The sequence below is a fragment of the Hylobates moloch genome, unplaced genomic scaffold (assembly GCF_009828535.3).
Source record: "Hylobates moloch isolate HMO894 unplaced genomic scaffold, HMol_V3 SCAFFOLD_6, whole genome shotgun sequence".
In the NCBI taxonomy this organism is placed as follows: domain Eukaryota; kingdom Metazoa; phylum Chordata; class Mammalia; order Primates; family Hylobatidae; genus Hylobates; species Hylobates moloch.
Genome location: NW_026652281.1, coordinates 86,051,634 through 86,069,877, shown reverse-complemented (window position 1 = coordinate 86,069,877; position 18,244 = coordinate 86,051,634). Strand labels below are relative to the sequence as shown.

The following is an 18,244-nucleotide window of genomic DNA, read 5'->3' as shown; positions in this document are numbered from 1 at the left end:
ATCTTCAAACATTTCTAATTTGAGCTTCATGGCTCAGATAATGATTTTGTTTTTTTTAAGCCAGCGTTTCCTCTGTGGGGAAGCAGGGGATTCTTCTTTGAATTAAATTAAATTAAATTAAACTTTTATAAAATTGGCAAACATGTAGGAGAATAAACTCATCTCTCACCTTACACAAAAATCAACTCAAGATGGATCAAGGACTTAAATCTAAGACCTGAAACTATAAAAACTTCAGAAGATAACATCAGAAAAACCTTTTTAGACATTGGCTTAGGCAAAGACTTCATGATCAAGAACAGAAAAGCAAATGCAACAAAAACGAAGATAAATAGGTGGGACTTAATTAAGCTAAAGAGCTTCTACACAGCAAAAGGGACAGTCAGCAGAGTAAAGAGACAACCCACAGAGTGGGAGAAAATCTTCAAAATCTATACATCTGACAAATAACTAATATCCAGAATCTATAATGAACTCAAACAAATTAGCAAGAAAAAAACCATCTCATCAGAAAGTGGGCTAAGGACATGAATAGACTTTTCTCAAAAAAAGACATACAAATGGCCAAAAAACCTAAGAAAAAATGCTCAACATCACTAATGATCAGGAAAATGCAAATCAAAACCATAGTGCAATGCCACCTCACTCCTGCAAAAATGGCCATAATAAAAAAATAAAAAAAAAATAGATGTTGGCATGGATGCAGTGAAATGGGAACCCTCCTGTACTGCCGGTGGGAATGTAAACTAGTACAAACACTATGGAAAATGGTGTGGAGATTCCTTAAAGAACTAAAAGTAGAACTACCACTTTATCTGGCAATCCCACTACTGGGTATCTACCCAGAGGAAAAGAAGTCATTATACAAAAAAGATACTTGCACATGCATGTTTTAGCAGCAAAATTTGCAATTACAAAAATATGGAACCAGCCCAAATGCCCATTAATCAACAAGTGGGTAGAGAAATTGTGGTATATATATGATATATATATATATGATGTATATATGATATATATGATGTGTATATATGATATATATGTGTATATATATGATATATATGATGTATGTATGATATATATGATATATATGTATACATATGTGATATATATTTTATATATATATATATATATATATGATGGGATACTACTCAGCCATAAAAAGGAATGAATTAATGACATTTGCAGCAACCTGGATAGAACTGTAGACTATTTTTCTAAGTGAAGTAGCTCAGGAATGAGAAACCAAATATTGTATGTTCTCACTCAGAAGTGGGCGCTAAGCTATGAAGATGCAAAGAAATAAAAAATAAAAAGAATCTATCTAATAAAATTTTAATTTTAGATTCAGATAGTACATGTGCAGTTTTGTTACATGGGTATATTGCATGATGCTGAGGTTTGGGGTATGAATAATCCCATTGCCCAAGTAGTGAACATACCACTCAATAGGTAGTTTTTCAACCCTTACCCTCCCCTACTTCCCTCCCCCTATTTGGAATCTCCAGTGTTTATTGTTCCTATCTTTGTGTCCCTGTGTACCCAATGTTTAGATCTTACTTCTAAGTGAGAACACATGGTATTTGGTTTTCTGTTTCTCCATTAATTCGCTTAGGATAATGGCCTTCAGCTGCATCCATGTTGCTGCAAAGGACATGATGTCAATATTTTTATGACTGTATAGTATTCCACGGTGTATATGTACTGCATCTTCTTTATCCAGTTCACCTTTGATGGGCCCCTGGGTTGATTCCATGTCTTTGATATTGTCAGTAGTGCAGGATAAACATACAAATGCAGGTGTCTACTTAGTAAAAAGATTTATTTTCCTTTGGATATGTACCCAGTAATGAGGTTGCTGGGTTGAATGGTAATACTATTTTTAGTTCTTTGAGAAATAGCCAAACTGGGAGCAGGACTTCTGACACAGATAAGCTTACTTAGAAGATATGTATACTTGAACTCTGCCAGATCCTACACCAAGCACAGAGTTACCAAGGTGAACTGTGGCCTTGATCTGGAAAGAATACTGCCAAGAGCTGTGGCTTCAGAGCTAGGATGGTCCATCTCTGTGTCCTGAGAGGCTTAGGGACCTTTCTGTTCACAAGACGTGGGAAGTGCTTTCCACAGTGACTCTTGGTGAATCTTTAAAGTTGTAAAGAGCTGAATAAACCCACCAATAAATAGTCACTTTGGGACATACCTCTCAGATCGGCCCTTGAATTTTATGTTGGTCCAGCCTGGGAAGGCAGAGGACCTATGACAGTAGAGACACAACACTCAAAGCTCTTCCTCTCCCTGTATAATCCAGGGACCTTGATTATGAAGAGTCAGCCTGCCTTCCCAGCACGCAAGTTATTAGGTCCTGTGCGGTGCTCTAAGATCCTTTGTGGCAGAATCAGGCAGGCAAGTACTCATGTCTTTATTTCATTTATGTTTTGATTTAAAATTTTAATATGAAAGAAAAAATACTATCTTATATAACTGAAAAGTCTGGAGCACCAGGCTGCAGCCAAGGCTGGATCCAGGTATTCAAATGATGTCACTGGGAATTTGCTTCTATCTCTCTCTTGGCTCTGCTTGGCTCTGTGCTGCCTTCGTTTCCAGGTTTTACACACTTGGGGCGAAGATGATCTCCGGCAGTCCCTGGCTTACATGGTCCATGTGTCTCCAACTGCCTACTGTCTCCTGTTGCCTCATACACCTTCCTGATTCCTAGTCTTTGGCTCCTTTTGAATAACTATTTATTTCTCATGTCAGATCTCATCATCTATTTTGACCTCATGCCATAACCCCAGTGTCCTTCAGGCTAAGTCAGAGAGGTCTCTGGGTTTCTGTTTAATTTAGTCCACATGTTTTAAGCTGGATAAATGGAATATTAGTGATTATAATTCATCCTTGCAGGAGAAATTCCACTTTGTTCTTTAACTATGTTTGCTCAATACAGGGTGAAATCCATATTCTCATACAGCACTATTTGAAGTGAGAATGGAAGGCAGATGGGTGGATTTGAAGATTTGAAAGGGTGGATGGTCTGATACAGGTGCTGCCCTGGTCCTGCTCTTGCAGTGGTGTGCCCTTTACTATGCAAACCCATCATTGTCTGCTGGCTGGCAGAGCAGTGGGTCACATTGTGCAGCGATTGGTATTTGTTTAAGAGAAATCTCCCCGACTGACCCAATTCCTGTAATGCATAAAAAAATGACAGAAGTAATACTTTTGTTCTTGTTTCACTTTCATTCATCTTATTTGATCAGGGCTGAGCAAAACTGACATCTCATCAAACTCCAAAGTGTGTTTCAGCACCAGGTTCACTGGAGGGTGGCATTTAAAACACAGACATTGCAGGAACAAATGTATTTGCCAATCCCGTCCAGCAATGTAAACCTGACCTTTCTCCTGTAGATTTATTGACACGAGCCTGTTTTGTATCATATTTCATTATTGTGCATGGAAGGATTGAAAGTTCTTCTCTTGGAAAACAACTCAGTTGGGGCCAGAGTGGCCGATATGCCTTCCCTTCATAGAGAGAAAAGAGGAATTCGTTAATCCTGGCAGGATTAGCACAATTCCTCAAAGAGTGTCTTTAATTAAAAAATACCTGCTACTAGCAGTATAGGCCAGGAAGAAATTGTCATTTGGCATGTGGCAGGAGCAGAGGAATTACATCCAAGGTGACTGTAATTTACTTGTTGTGAGGTACATCACAGGTTCCTTCCATCTGGGAGCCCTGGGAAGCGCCCTGCTCCCGCTCATTGCAGAAATCCATCTCTGAGAAATGCTCACTCAGTCTGAGCTATGACACACTCTGTGTTAGAAGTCTATCACCTCACCCAGCCAAACAGCTGTAGAAATTATCCATTTGTACATTCGTGAGACAAAATATCTATGTGTCTAGAGACTCCCCAGGTACTGTGGATATCATAGTGAACAAGAGAAATAATACCACTGTTTTCAGGGAGCTTCAATCTTGTGACTGTTGATAGTCTGTAAGTTAATAACTAAACAATTTAAATACGACAATTTTAGAAAGTGAGGAGCATTGGTTATTGTGTCTAACAGGGAAAGGTAATAGAGAATGGTTGTGGGATGGTGGGGGTGATGTGTGCACTGACTTCTGAGGTTGTGGGTGGATGTTGAGCTGAGATCTGATTAGGGAGATGGAGCTAGCCATGTAGAAGCTAGACCAGAGACTGTTTCAGGTACAGCATACCACAAGTGCAAAGGCCCTGAGGTGGAAATGTGTTTGGCATTTTTGAGAAACAGAGGGAAAGCTAGTTAGTATGGTAGAAGCTTCAAGAATGAGTAGAGGCAAGCTCTGGAATGAACCCATGAAGTGAGCAGGAATAGACCAGATACTCCTGCCTTGGGAGATCTAAACGCTGCAGTGGGAACTGTGAAGGTTGTTAAGCTGAGGAACCACAGAGGCTCATTTACACTTGCAAATGGTTACTCTGGCTGCAGGGTGGGAACTGAATTGTAGGGGAACAAGTCGGTAATAGCAGAAACCAATTTTATGGCTTTTGGAGCCAGTTCTAGCAAGAGATGATAGTGCCTTGACCCCCATCTGATCTATTGAGCCAAAATCTGTGTCTGTAGAAATCAGTTCTTCCCTCCCTGCTTCTGTCACCATCCATGAAGACAGAGTGAATCTAGCCTTTCCCAACACTTGGAGACAGTGTTTACAATTCCCCATTGTCTCCTCTTCTCTGGGTAAAGCAGTCCCGTTTCTTCCAACTCTTCTCCACATGACACAATTTTAAATCTCTCTCATCACCCTTACCACCCATTCCTGGCTCCATGTTTCATTAAACATAGAACCCAGTGTGAAGCCACACACTTCATGTGTGGGAGTTGCCATTTCTCAGCCAGTCTCTGCCCTAGGGAAGGCTTCCTTCACCCCACTATTAGTTCATGTGCATCAGGTAGAGTGGGCTCCATTCTTGGCTGAGAAACAGAATGCAAGACCTGAGTCTAAGCCAGTCAGTGCCTTCCATCCCCCACTGTGATTGATCCAGCGAGGATCACATGATCCAATCTGAATCAATGAGAGGGAAAGGGTATCTAGCTGGGAATGCTGGGCTCAGATTGTCATCCTCTGTCACTGAATTCAACTTGAAATATGGAGTCTTAGGAGCTTCAAGCTCCTAAGGACTGTGAAAAGAGAGCTTGTTCAAGAATAGACAACCATTCCAGTAAGTAGAACTGAGAAATGAAGAAAGAGAATGAAGGCATGTCATTTGTACATAGGAATTAAGCACAATCTAAAGTCCAGTTCTGAATAATTCAATGAATCAATACATTTTCTCTTTTTCTGCTTAAGCCAGTGGGTCAGGTTTTCTGACATTTCCTATCAAAAGAATTCTAGCTGATAGACCAATCAGAGAACAGTGGGGCTATCACCTCCCTTGAATAGATCATGATACCCCAATTGATGCAGCTGCAAGTCCTCACTGTTGTCAGCAGCTGTGTTGTCTTGTCAGTGCCTATTGTTTGAGCTTATAGCCAATGAGAGCTCACACTTTCCTGTTCAGCAGTTTCCTTCTCAATTTCTCTCTGAGACATCCGCTGAGGGTTTATGTAAAGCCCTTTTATGAATTTAGTATTTATTAGGCCTCCCTCTTGCACTTGACATGTATCCATTTTTGCCTGAGTTGCAAACTCCTGAGAACCCAATACTATGATCCATTTGGGGGTAAACAGCAAAGAGAACCAATAAAACCTAGCAAAGCTAAGTCTAATCATTGCCAAAAACACCCATTTGGCTCCCTAATGGGCCAAAGGGGAGGGGGCCGTGATATCTCAGTGCTTTTGCCTTTCACAATCATTCCTGATGCCTAGAAAGCCTTCTATTAAGCTACACAGCACAGCTATTTTTTAGGGGCCTCTGAGACTCATGTCTGTGTTGTGGCTTTTGCAGCTTAAGTGGCTGAAGTCAGAGAGCAGCTCAGAAATGGGCCAACTGCCCTGAGGACAATGGAACCTCCAAGTCCAGCTCTCAGCCCTGCTGACAAAGTGAGGCATCACGGAAGAAAAAAGGAAACATCTAACTTTTGACCTTAGACAGGGCTTAGGATATAGACAGGGATGGTGCTAGCAGCTGGCTAGCTGGCTTACAGTACCCTAAGATGAAGGGCCAGAAGGGCCTTTTAGGGGATGCTAGTCCTGTTAGGGAAACTGAGGCCTAAAGAGGGCCAGACATTTTCCTAGGGGTACTCAGCAAAGTTAATGCCTGAATGACTCTAGGTAGAGTCAAGGTCTTCTGTTACTTCAGCCACTGTTCTTCCCAATGCACAGGGCAGGGTAACAGAGTGGCTAAGAGCGGCAGACACGGCTACTTGTTATATAGAACATTGGATCCTCTCTCTGGTTTCCTGGGGCAGGTGATTTGGGCCATTCTGTGGATGAGGAGGCTCCACTTTCACATAAGGGACCCTGGAGACAAAAGCCCTAGAGATGAGATGGGGAGGGGCAAGTAGCTCCTGGCTCAGGAGATCAACATTCTAAACTTGACCCCATCACTCACTGGGCTGTGCAGAGCAAAGCACATCCATTTCGAACCTCACTTTATTCATCTGCAAAGTTGCATAAATAATAGCTAGCTCCTACATGTCAGATGCCACCTTATTGCTTTATATTATAAACTTCATGAATCCTGATAATAATTTTATGAGGTATTTGCTGTTATCTCCAATCTAAAGATGAAGAAAGTGAAGCACTAGCAAATTAAGTAATTGGGTCTAAATGATCCAAATCAAACCCAAGCAGTCTGGCTCCAGAATCCACTCTTAACCTCTATGGTAACTGCCAAAGAATAATAATAATTAATAGTAAAATAAGATTGGTAAATAATAAAATATAAATAATAATAACAATAAAGCAATGCATCTCCCACAAGCTTCCTGTGACGAGTCAATGAAAAGACCTGAATGTATTATTATGGCTTTTATTTTCTGTATTCTGATGCTTTGACATCTGAAGCTGACCCTGAGACTACCTCTCCCAGGGTTAGCCAATTCCTAGAGACTGCAAGCAGTTCACCTGAGCGTGTGCTCTTTATATACAAACCAACCAACCCAGAGTCCACACCTGCAATCACCTCCTTTATGGGGCTCTCACACTCTGGGTCACTATCCTTCTGCCTTAATCATCCCACAGTCCTGTGCCCCAGAGCCTGCTGAAATTATTCAAACTAGCCAATCCTAAACCTGCCAAACCTGTTTTGCCACTTCCTTCCAGTGGAAACCACAATCAAGGCTGCTGCTGCCATTCCTTACTGCCTCTGCGTCTTGACCCACCGTGGTGCCTCCCTGTGTGGCCCCTGTGCCATGGTATGCCCCCTGCTCTTGGGAACCGTGAATAATGAGCTGTCTCTTTAGTGGCAGTCATCTCCTGATTTGCTTGCCTTGTTACCCCTTCTCACAAATAGTGCTACAAATGTAAGTTATTATCTATTTACCCTACCCACAGGGGACAGAAATCATCAAGTGCTTACCAACTTTGTGCTCAGTATTTTACATATAGAATTTCATCTAATCATCACTACTGCTACTATTAAAACTAGGAGGTTTTTTTAAAATTTAGATTTGGGGATACATATGCAGGTTTACTACATGGTTATATTGTGTGATGCTGAGGTTTGGTCTTATATTGATTCCGTCACCCAAGTAGTGAATATAGTACCCTATAGGCAGTTTTTCAACCCTTGCCTCCCTCACTCCTTCCTTTCAGAGTCCCCAGTGTCTATCGTTCTCATCTTTATGTCCATGTGCACCTAAACATTTGTCCCTACTAGTAAGTAAAAACATGCAGTATTTGGCTTTCTATTCCTGTGTTAATTTACTTAAAATTATGACTGCTAGCTGCATTCATGTTGCTGCAAAGGACATATTCTTTTGTATGGCTGTGTAGTATTCCAAGGTGTATACGTACACTACAGTGTACATGGTGTATATGTAATGACAATGTACTACATTTTCATTATTCAGCCCACTGTTGATAGGCATGTAGGTTGATTCCATGACTTTACTATTGTGAATAGTACTGCAGTGAACATATGAGTGCAGGTGTCTTTTTGGTATCTAGTAATGGGATTGCTGGGTCAAATGGTAGTTCTGTTTTTAGTCCTTTGAGAAATCTCCAAACTGCTTTCCGCAGGGTCTGAACTAATTTGCATTCTCACCTACGGTGTATAAACATTCCCTTTTCTCCACAACCTCACCAATATCTGTTATTTTTTGACTTTTTAATAGAAGCCATTCCTACTGGTGTGAGATGGTGTCTCATGGTTTTGATTTGCATTTCTCTGATGATCAGTGATATTGAGCATCTTTTCATATGTTTGTTGGCTGTTTGTATGTCTTCTTTTGAGAAGTGTTTGTTCATGTACTTTGCCCACTTTTTAATAGAGTTGTTTTTTTTCTTGTTGAGTTGTGTAAGTTCCTTGTAGATTCTGGATATTAGTTCTTTGTTGGATGCATAGTTTTCAAATATTTTCTTAAAACTAGGAGTTATTATTCCTACTTTACAGATAGAAAAACTGAGATTTAAGAGATATAAGTAGTTTTATTGAGTCATTAAGTTTTCAGAGGGCAGTTTCCAAGTCTGACTCTTGGTTTTTCTGATCTTAAAGCTTCTCTTCTCTGCTCCACTCAGGAGCAGAGGATATTATGAAGTTTCTTCTAGAAAGAATGAGAAAACAAATAGGTTTCAATAGCAAAGTCTCTGCTCTTTTCCTGCCTGTTTGCCTCCCTTTCTGGTGTGTTTCAGGAAGATATTCTCCCTAAAGAGCTTCTTTGCCTTATATGAGCCTTTGCCTCTTCATTTATTAATTCCTTCTTCAGCTCATTCTCAAGACAGTGGGGAAAGCCTGGCTTTTAAATAACACATGCTTTAATTTCACCTTGACCTGGATCAGTATTTCCACTTGTTCCAAACTGGCAACTTGTCCTCTACTGCCATCCCTAGGGCCATTTATCCTGCCTCTCGCTGCAATTCCCTTAGCTAAGACAGCTCGTTAGGCTCAGCTCATACTCCCAGGCCAGCGACTGGCAATTAGTGTGGCATTCCCACATTCCATCTCCCCATATATGTAACTCCAGCATGATAGACAATTCCGTTGGTGTGATCAAATATCCAAAGAGTGGGCATTCAGCTGGAGGAAGGCAGTCTTGTTTCTATTTTCCTGCAAGGTGGGTCTCAGACAATGCAGATTCTACCAAGGAGGCAGGCACTGACTCAGTATGAGAAAGAGCTAGCTAAGAGTTAAGCTGGGAATTTTGAAGTTTGATTCTGTATTTACTATTTATGTATTTATATTATGTAATGCTATTTTGTGTATTTATCAAAGTTTCCATAAGAAAAGTTCAACCGCTTGTATGGTCCTTTTGCTCTATGTTCAAAGAATCAAAAACATAGATTCTTAGTTTCCTGGAATTGCAGCGTTAAGGATTATCATAAGAATCCAACTTCCTGCCCACCCCCACCCCCCCACTGGCATGACTCAAGAGTTGGTGTTCTGCTGGAGCAGTCCTTGTGATGAGGAACTCCCACCTCCCAGCCTTTTCTGAAAGGCAGGTCCTTTTCCACTCTTCTGTTACACTTCCTGAGTGGGGTCCCTTTGGGGTAATGCTTAAACTGTGTCTTTAGAGCCTTCTGTCTGGTCTCACATTTGATGAGAACCCTTAGGAGTTAACGCATTTGAGGAGGCAGCATGTGCTACCACTCAGCAGAAGTGGGATGAAGGCTTATCCTGGGGTAGGGCAAGAAAGGGCTATTATTTAGAGGTGCCCAAATAATCTCCACCTGTACAGTAGAAGCATAATATGTAGCACACAGAAGAAGACTGTCATGGTGCTTTTGCCTGCTCTCTATCCTCTCTGTGGTCTTAGCAGCTGTCTCTTGCTCTTGGGGACCACTTTCAATGCTGTGATTTCAGTAGGGTTGACAACACCCCTGACCCCTAAACCCCCAGTACCAGCACTGACAAATTGGACTATTGCAGTTTCTTTGGGTGGGCACATGACTGATTCAAGTCAATGAAGATCAGCCCTGGGATTTTAAAATAAATAATTGGGAAAGAGGTGCCCTTTCCTTTGGGGAAGTTCAGCTGGTAGGAAGTGGGCATGGGGTTGCTGGTGGCCCTATTTGTACCACATGGGCATAGCTTGCCTAAGAACAAAGCCAATGAAGAAGAAGAGCAGAGAGGAGATGGAAGACAATCCTCTCGTTGGCCTAGTTTAGACACCCAGATCTAGTTGAGCCTCAAATTAGATGCTCTGCACGACTCTCAGTTGTGTGAGCTATCACTGTCTCTTTTAGTCATGAGCAGTTTGAATTGGGTTTTGTCCATTGGACCCAAAATAGTCTGTACTAATTTACTGCAAGTCCCCCTCTGAGCTGCACAAGGTGGACCCTCTGCTGCAGCCACACTGGCCCTGGTTTTCCTTTGTTGGTTGTCCCAGTCTTGTCTCTTGAAGCTATCTTTATTAGGAATGTTATCCTGCACTCCCATGTTGCCTGGGTAACTTCTATTCACTCTCTGGATCTCAGCTCAGACATCATGTCCACCAGACCAAGGCAGGCCCTTCTGTGACACATTCTACACACCCTTAAGCTTTATTTACTTCAGCGCATTTAGCCGTCATAATAATGTATTTATTTTGGTAATTTTCTAGTTGTCCTCTTTCCCCACTAGATTGGCAGTCCCACAAGCGAAGAGATTCTGTTTTGTTCCTCAGCAGATCCCCAATACCTAGCATAGTGCTGGACACACAGTGGAGGCTCAGTAAGTCTTTGATGAATAACTGTGTATGGGAAATAAGTATTGTATCCCTGTATGGACTCCCCACTGTAATGAGAGGCATGAGATACATTGGAGTGGGGCCAGGGGAGACAAGGCAGTGGTTCCTCATCTCGGGGCAGTGGGATTGCTGCCATCAAATACCCAAGTGGTGGACCTTTAGATGGAGGGAAGCAGTCTCTGTGTTTGTGAATTTATGGGATACATGTGCAATTTTGTTACATGCATAGATTGTGTAGTGATGAAGTCAGGGCTTTTAGGGTATCCATCACCCAAATAGCCTACATTGTACCCAATCAGTTATTTCTCATCCTCTAACTCCCTCCTACCCCTTACCATTTCAAGTCTCCATTGTCTAACATTTTATTCTCTACTTCCATGTGTACACATTATTTAGCTCCCACCTGGAAGTGAGAATACACAACATTTATCTTTCTGTGTCTGAGTGTTTCATTTAATAATAGTCTCCAGTTTCGTCCATGTCACTGCAAAAGAAATGATTTTATTCTTTTTATGGCTGAATAGTATCCCATGGCATATATATACCACATTTTTAATCCAATCATTTGTTGATGGACACTTAGGTTGATTTCATATCTTTGCTATTATGAATAGTACTGAGATAAATATAGGAGTGCAGGTATCCTTTTTATACAATAATTTCTTTTTCCTTTGGGTAGATATCCATAGTGGGGTTGCCAAGTCTGATGGTAGATTTTTGTTGCTGCTGTTGTTTTTTTTTTAGTTCTTTGAGAAATCTCCATACTGTTTTCCACAGAGATTGAACTAATTTACATTTCCACCAGCAGCGTATGAGTGTTCCCTTTTCTCCACATGTTTGCCAACATATGATATTTTTTGTCTTTTTAATCATAGCCTTTCTGACAGGTGTAAGTCTGTTTCTCTTTGCTGCAGGGCGGGTCTCTGACAATGCAGAGAGCATGAAGAAGGCAGGAAGTGTCTCAGAAGGAGAACGGACTTAGAGCCAAGCTGTGAATTTTGAAAGTGGATTCTGTAATATTTTATGTATTTATTAAAGTTTCCATAAGGAAAGTTTGACTAGTTGTTTGGTCCTTTTGCCCTTTGTGCAAATTCTAGAATCACAAACGTAGATTCTTAGTTTCATAGAATTGCAGGATTAAGGATTATCATAGAGACCCAATTTTCTTCCCTCTTCCTCCCTATGACATGACTCAAGTGGCAGCGTTCTGCTGGAGCCATCCCTGTGATGAGGAACTCCTACCTCTCAGCCTTGTCTAAAGTACGGGTTCCGTTCCACTCTTGCCTTATGCTTCTTGAGTGGTTGCCTTTTCGGTAATGTTTGAACTCTGTGTCTTCAGAGCCCTGTGGCTGGTCTCTGCATGGTCAACGAGCCACAGGGTTACAGCTTATATTGCTCCGAAATAGGATTTTTGATGAGAGATGTTGTTGCTAATAAAGATGGGCCTGCTGGCAAAACCAGCTAATAACTTGGCTTCCGCTGGGCCCTCACTACCTCCACACAGATGAGTCCAATGAGATAAATTACTTTTCCACCAATAGAAACATGACCGCAATCAATATAGCTAGTAAATAACACAATTTTCAGAAGAAAAGAAATTACCAATTTTAAATACATTTATATCGACACGAAGCCAGGTTGGTCAAGATGTGTGTGAGTGCAGGCACCCATACCTGTGGCCCTTGGGAAAGGTACTCAAGCTGAGCGTTGGCCAATGCCCTAGCGTGGCTGAGGACTCACCCTCTCCTCCGTCCTAGACGTAGGCCCCGGGGAAGCAGAGTAAGGATCATGCCAAGAGGAATTTGATTCTTCTAGAAAAATGTGCTTTGGGGTCTCAGATCTCTTTTTTGCTGGAGGTTTGAGTCCTCTGCTCTTCCTTCCTTGGGCTGCGGAGTCTTTCTCCAAACATTTGGCCCCTCTAGGTTTCATTTGTGTCATTTGCTAAGCAACAATAATTTTCCCCATGGAAGCACCCTCTAAGTAAGGCTATAATACGGATCTGCTGACACATTGGAACAGCTCTGGAAATCTTCATGTCCTTGACGCATACAGTGTGGTCCTTCAAATGCTACTTGCCTCCTTCATTCACATTTTATAACACTGCTGGGGCAAAGGGACTCCCCAGCTTAAATTTAACATCAGTTTCTGGGGATTAAGTTTGGCCAGAGCAGAGGCCGCAGGAGAAGGGGGGTTGGAAAAACAGAGAATAAAATAATAACAACATCAACACTATCAAATATTTATTGAATACTCATCATGGGTTGGCCCTGTGTTACGTAAGCATTTTACATCAATTATTTAATTCTTGCAACCATTTTGCTCTGTTATGATCCCTATTACAGATGATTAAACATAGGCTGGAGTGGGGATAAAAAAGCAAAAAGTGTTCTTTTAGGAAGGGTAGACAGGACAGGCCTCTCTGAGGGAACTCTCTGTGAGCCATGAAGTGAACCCGAAGTGGGGCGTGAACCCTGCAAGTAGACGTCTGAAAGGGGCATTCCAGGCAGAGGGGTGAGCACATGCAAAGGCCCAGTGTCAGGACCTGCTCAGTGTGTGTGACAAACACCAATGAGCATGTGAGGAAAGAGCTGTAGGAGATACATCAGAGAGGTAGGCAGGGTGAGACTTTTGGGCTCCTGAGGACTGTGGCAAGAAGTTTAAATTTTATTCTACTGTGAATGTGGTGGCTGTGAAAATTAAATAATTTAGCCCAAAGCCATTTATGAACTGTAAAACATTAAACTTATGTGGTATGTTATTTTAGTCATTCATTCATTCATTCATTCGTTTATTCATTCATTTAACACTCCCCTTTTGCTGTCTATGTCCAGGGGGGCTTTTTCAGGGAACTCAGATTCAAAGCACTCCTAGCTGTTTCCTGGATTCCAGATGGGCTGTTAATGGACCAACCCTGTCCTTCAAAGATTTGTGAGCTAAGAACCGATCAGATAGTAGAAGCCCAGAATAAGGTAGCCCCCAGGAATTGCTCCTTCTGATTCCTTTCCAAACTAACAAGCTATTAAAATAAGTCCTGCTCCCTGGCATGTGGAAATATGTAATGGGCCATTGCAAGATAGCCATAACCACTCTGAAAATGTGCTTGGGTAATTCCAGGAGGAAAGCCTCATTTCTAAGCACCCAGAGATTTCCTCTTGGTAGTTGGTGTAGCCTATAAAGAAATTACATTATATACTCTCCCCCCACACCAAAGGGAAATGCAGAACCGTGAATTTACAAACTTGCTAAGCATGGTCCTGAGGATTTGCACAGCCGCACATTGGTCTGAAGCCCTAACTCTGGATTAATCCTATCAATATTTGCAAAGAGCACAGCAATAAAGTGTAAAGGTGCATTGGAGACATGAAGTCATTCACAGATGCTGGCTGTAAGGAGTTCAATCTGGGATGGAATTCCTGGGCAGTCACCCAAACCTGGAATCCTCTTTTCTTAAAAAGTAGAGTGTGCGTTTATTATTCTTGTCCTAAGACCTTGTAATTTTGCCAATTTCATGGGTTTCATCATTTCTCCTGTTAGTTTTCTTGATTACAAATAAAGTTAAGCCATTTTTTTAAAGAAAGAAGCACATGTGTTTGTAAATGATGTTAGGCACTCATTATAGCGGCATAAAGCCGATCTTTTTTTTTTTGCCTGACATTTTCTCTTCTTTCTGGAGATAAACGAATGGAGGTAAGATATGTTATCAAAAGTAATACCACTTAGCCAGGAACATGTCTGATATGCCTATTATTTATCTGTTTTGCGTTATAAGCAGTTATGAGCTACCACTTCTGTAAGTCAAAGTAGTGAATGTTGACTTCTGCAAAAGAAACCTCTCATATCTCAGTGACTTATAACATTAAGGATTATATCTCACTTGTACAAATTCCTGTGCAGCTTAGGTGTCTCCCCTGCATAGTTATGCTGCAGGTGGTGACACAGGGATCCAGGCCACTCCCATCTTATAGCTATGCCTTCAGAACAAGGAACTTCCAAGGCTGTGGTGGCAGGGAAGAGAGGAGTGGAAAATTGTATTGGATGATTTTAAGAGTTAGCTTGGAAGTGACTTGCATTATTTTTACTCACATTCTCTGGGCTTGAATTCAGTCACCTGACACTGCCTAGCTGCGAGGGAGTCTGAGAAAGGTAGGAGAGCACATGGGTATATGTAAGCACACGGGTAGATAATGTAAGCATATGGGTAGATGTAAGCACATGGGTAGATGATGTAAGCACATGGGTAGATACAAGCACATGGGTGGATGATGTGAGCACATGAGTATATGATGTAAGCACATGGGTAGATGATGTAAGCACATGACTAGATGATGTAAGCACATGGGTAGATACAAACACTTGGCAGTATCTGCCTTACACCCATGTGTTGGCACTGGTGCTTGCTGGTAAGAGAGATTAAGGGGTATGAACACACCCACCAAGGAACTTACAGCCTAATTGGGAAAAAAAATAAAAAAGCCCTACAGAATTATGCCATATGGCAGAGGATTACTAGGGTATTATGAGAATTATAGATCAGTTGCTATAAATCTCTCCACACCTTGGATGGTGGTACAGGGAGAGAGATCAGCAATAACAAGGTGTGCAGGCCAGAAAGCATGAGGTGTGTCTGATAACTGTAACACACACTTTAGTTAGAGACGAGGACATGTGAAGGGAACAGGTGGCAGAACATAACTCTGAAAATGTAATTTGAGGCCAGATTGGGGACAGGCTAAGGAGTTTCAGAAGCCATTGACTGTTCTTGAGAAAGGAAGGAAAGAATATTAAATAAAGCAACTAATTAAACAGTTCCACCAAGATAGGAAAGGTCTGCAATCACTTTGTGCCTTCGTTTCCTTATCTATAAAATGAGGGTGTTAATCTTTACTTTTTATGGCTGTTCTGAGGATTAAGTAAATAAATACATATAAAGAGTTTAGAATTATTCTTGATATAGTAAGTGGCTCACAGTAATATTAGCCAAAGAATACATAGTCTTGATGTACTTCTATCTCCAAGGGAGATAGACATAACTTGAAGGACGATCTTGACCAGGTCATTAAAGAGATGGCCCAAATTGGTTGACAATCAGGATGAGAGAAGTAAAACACACAAGGTGAGTACAGAAATGATTTTCTGGAAGGTTCAGTACTTCACAAAGGCCATATTCCCCTCCATATACTCTCTTGCTTTGAGAGAAAGAGTATAAAAGCATATTTTAGACTACATGGGGGCCATCCAAGGATCCAAAGAGTCCTGGGGAAAAGCACATGTTGGTTAAAAGAGTGAGTGCTGGTCTCAGATTGTCTGGGAGTGAATTCTGACTCTATCATTTATTACTGTGTGACCTTGCACAATTTATTTAAAACTCTGTTAAAGTCTCAGTTTCCACTGCTGTAAAATGAAAGTCATATTTACCTCATGGAGTTGTTAGGAGGTTCAATGAGAAAACATATGTAAGATGCTTAGCATGGTATTTAGTTTTTACTAAGTGTTCACAAATGCTGGTTATTATATTTTATTAATTAGAAGACATAATGAATCAATTAAAAACTAATTCTGTAGCCAAATGAAGGGTCAACACAAATCCAAATATCTGGACGTTTGAAAACAACTTGTGGATTTCATTCCATTTCTATTCACATGTTTAGAAATGTTTAGGTACCATCCCAGAGAAGTGAGTATATCTGGTCAGTTTCTTGCTTTTCCCAAAGGAGAAGCTTTAAACATATGTCAGACTTAGGGGGTAATTTAACCCTTTCCTTAACCCAGGTTAGCAATAATCTTATAGTTTATTTTCATATCTAATTAGGTTCCAATATGATTTTATTTTTCTATCTTTTTCCCAACAAATCTTGGGTCCTGTGCCTTTGAAGGAAATAGAGCTAGCTCTGTCCATTTGGAAGGAACTTTGTAGAGCATTCAAAGGAATGGCTGTGTGTGTTGATGGTGCTTCCTCTACCTCTCCAAAGCCACCCAGCCTCCAGGGCCTAAGCGGGGCTGGCTTCTGTACTCAGGCCCAGACAATGGCCCTTTCCTGACCCTGTGCCTGCCCCAGTGCAGCTATGCTAACTCTAGTGCCTCTCCTAAGATATAAATTATAGTCTAGGACTTTATCTGCCTGGTCACCCAAGGGGCCAGGTAGCTTAAAAGACCACCATTGGCCAGGCGCGGTGGCTTGCGCCTGTAATCCCAGCACTTTGGGAGGCTGAGGCAGGTGGATCACGAGGTCAGGAGTTCAAGACCAGCCCGGCCAAGATGGTGAAACCCCGTTTCTACTAAAAATACAAAAATTAGCCATGTGCAGTGGCAGGCCCCTGTAATCCCAGCTACTCGGGAGGCTGAGGCAGGAGAATCACTTGAATCTGGGGGACAGAGGTTGCAGTGAGCCGAGATCACACCACTGCACTCCAGCCTGGGTGACAGAGCAAGACTCCATCTCAAAACAAAAACAAACAAACAAAAATATCACTGTCCCCACTGTATCCTGTTGAATCTTCCAGAATCAATCTCTCTACTTAAAGCATCTTCCTTCTCTATTAGCCAAAATAAAAGAAGCCTCATTTCAAGTCAGGAAAATAGTTGCCTATCATTCTGTAAACAGTCAAACTCTGAATCTAGTTTGGGCTCAGAGGCCCCTGTCCTAACCCTACACATATGCAACCCTACCCCTATGAGATGTAGGACAAATTCAGGCAGGATAAAGGAGGAAGAACATGAAAAAATTAGAATTGCTGTATTTAATTCAGTTCTACAAACATATATTGATGCCTGCTGCATGCCAGGCCCTGCTCTGGGCACTCGGAGTGAATAAAGGCCTGTCGATGGCCTTAAAAGGCACAAGTAAAGTGGGAGAGAAAAAAGATTAATCCAACAAAGATAAAGTCCATCTAGCAGGATAAGTACTATACTGAAACCAATTATCACATCCGCACAGAGGAGGGGGCAAGGGTGTCAGAAAAGGTCTCTTGGGGGACATATTTGTCCTGGATTTCCAAGACTGAATAGGAATTCTGCAGATGGAAAGAGAGGTAGGAAAATGAATAAAGGGAAGAAGTGTTCTCAGATCTTCCTATTCAGAGCGTGGTCCACAGACCAGCATCACCATTACCTGGGAGCTTATGAGAAATGCACAATCGCAAGCCTCTTCCCAGATATGCTGAGTCATAATCTGCATTGTAACAAAATCTCTGCCTGATTCATGGGCACAATAAGATGTGAGAGTGCTCGTCTAGGAGGAGTGAACAGAGCAGAGGAAGGGAGGATAGAAATCTGGGCCTCTCCAGGGAATTACAAGAAGCTTAGATTAGCCAGGGAGCCAGCAAGGGGCAGTGGTAGATGAGACTAGAAAGGCAGATCCCACACCCACACTACCTTTACAAGGAAGAAAAGATCCTTCTTAACCTAAATTCCTCCACATATAACCCCCAGACCTTTCCAACAGCATT

General features: G+C 41.6%; 1 long non-coding RNA gene across 1 annotated transcript in view; it reads left to right on the top strand.

The window, feature by feature from the left end:
- Positions 1–11,806, top strand: part of LOC131383836 (uncharacterized) — a 35,934-nt gene extending 24,128 nt beyond the window's left edge. Inside the window, exon 3 of the long non-coding RNA XR_009214192.1 lies at positions 11,714–11,806. This is a non-coding gene — a long non-coding RNA (uncharacterized LOC131383836). The remainder of the gene's footprint in view (positions 1–11,713) is intronic.
- The last annotated feature ends 6,438 nt before the right edge of the window (positions 11,807–18,244 follow it).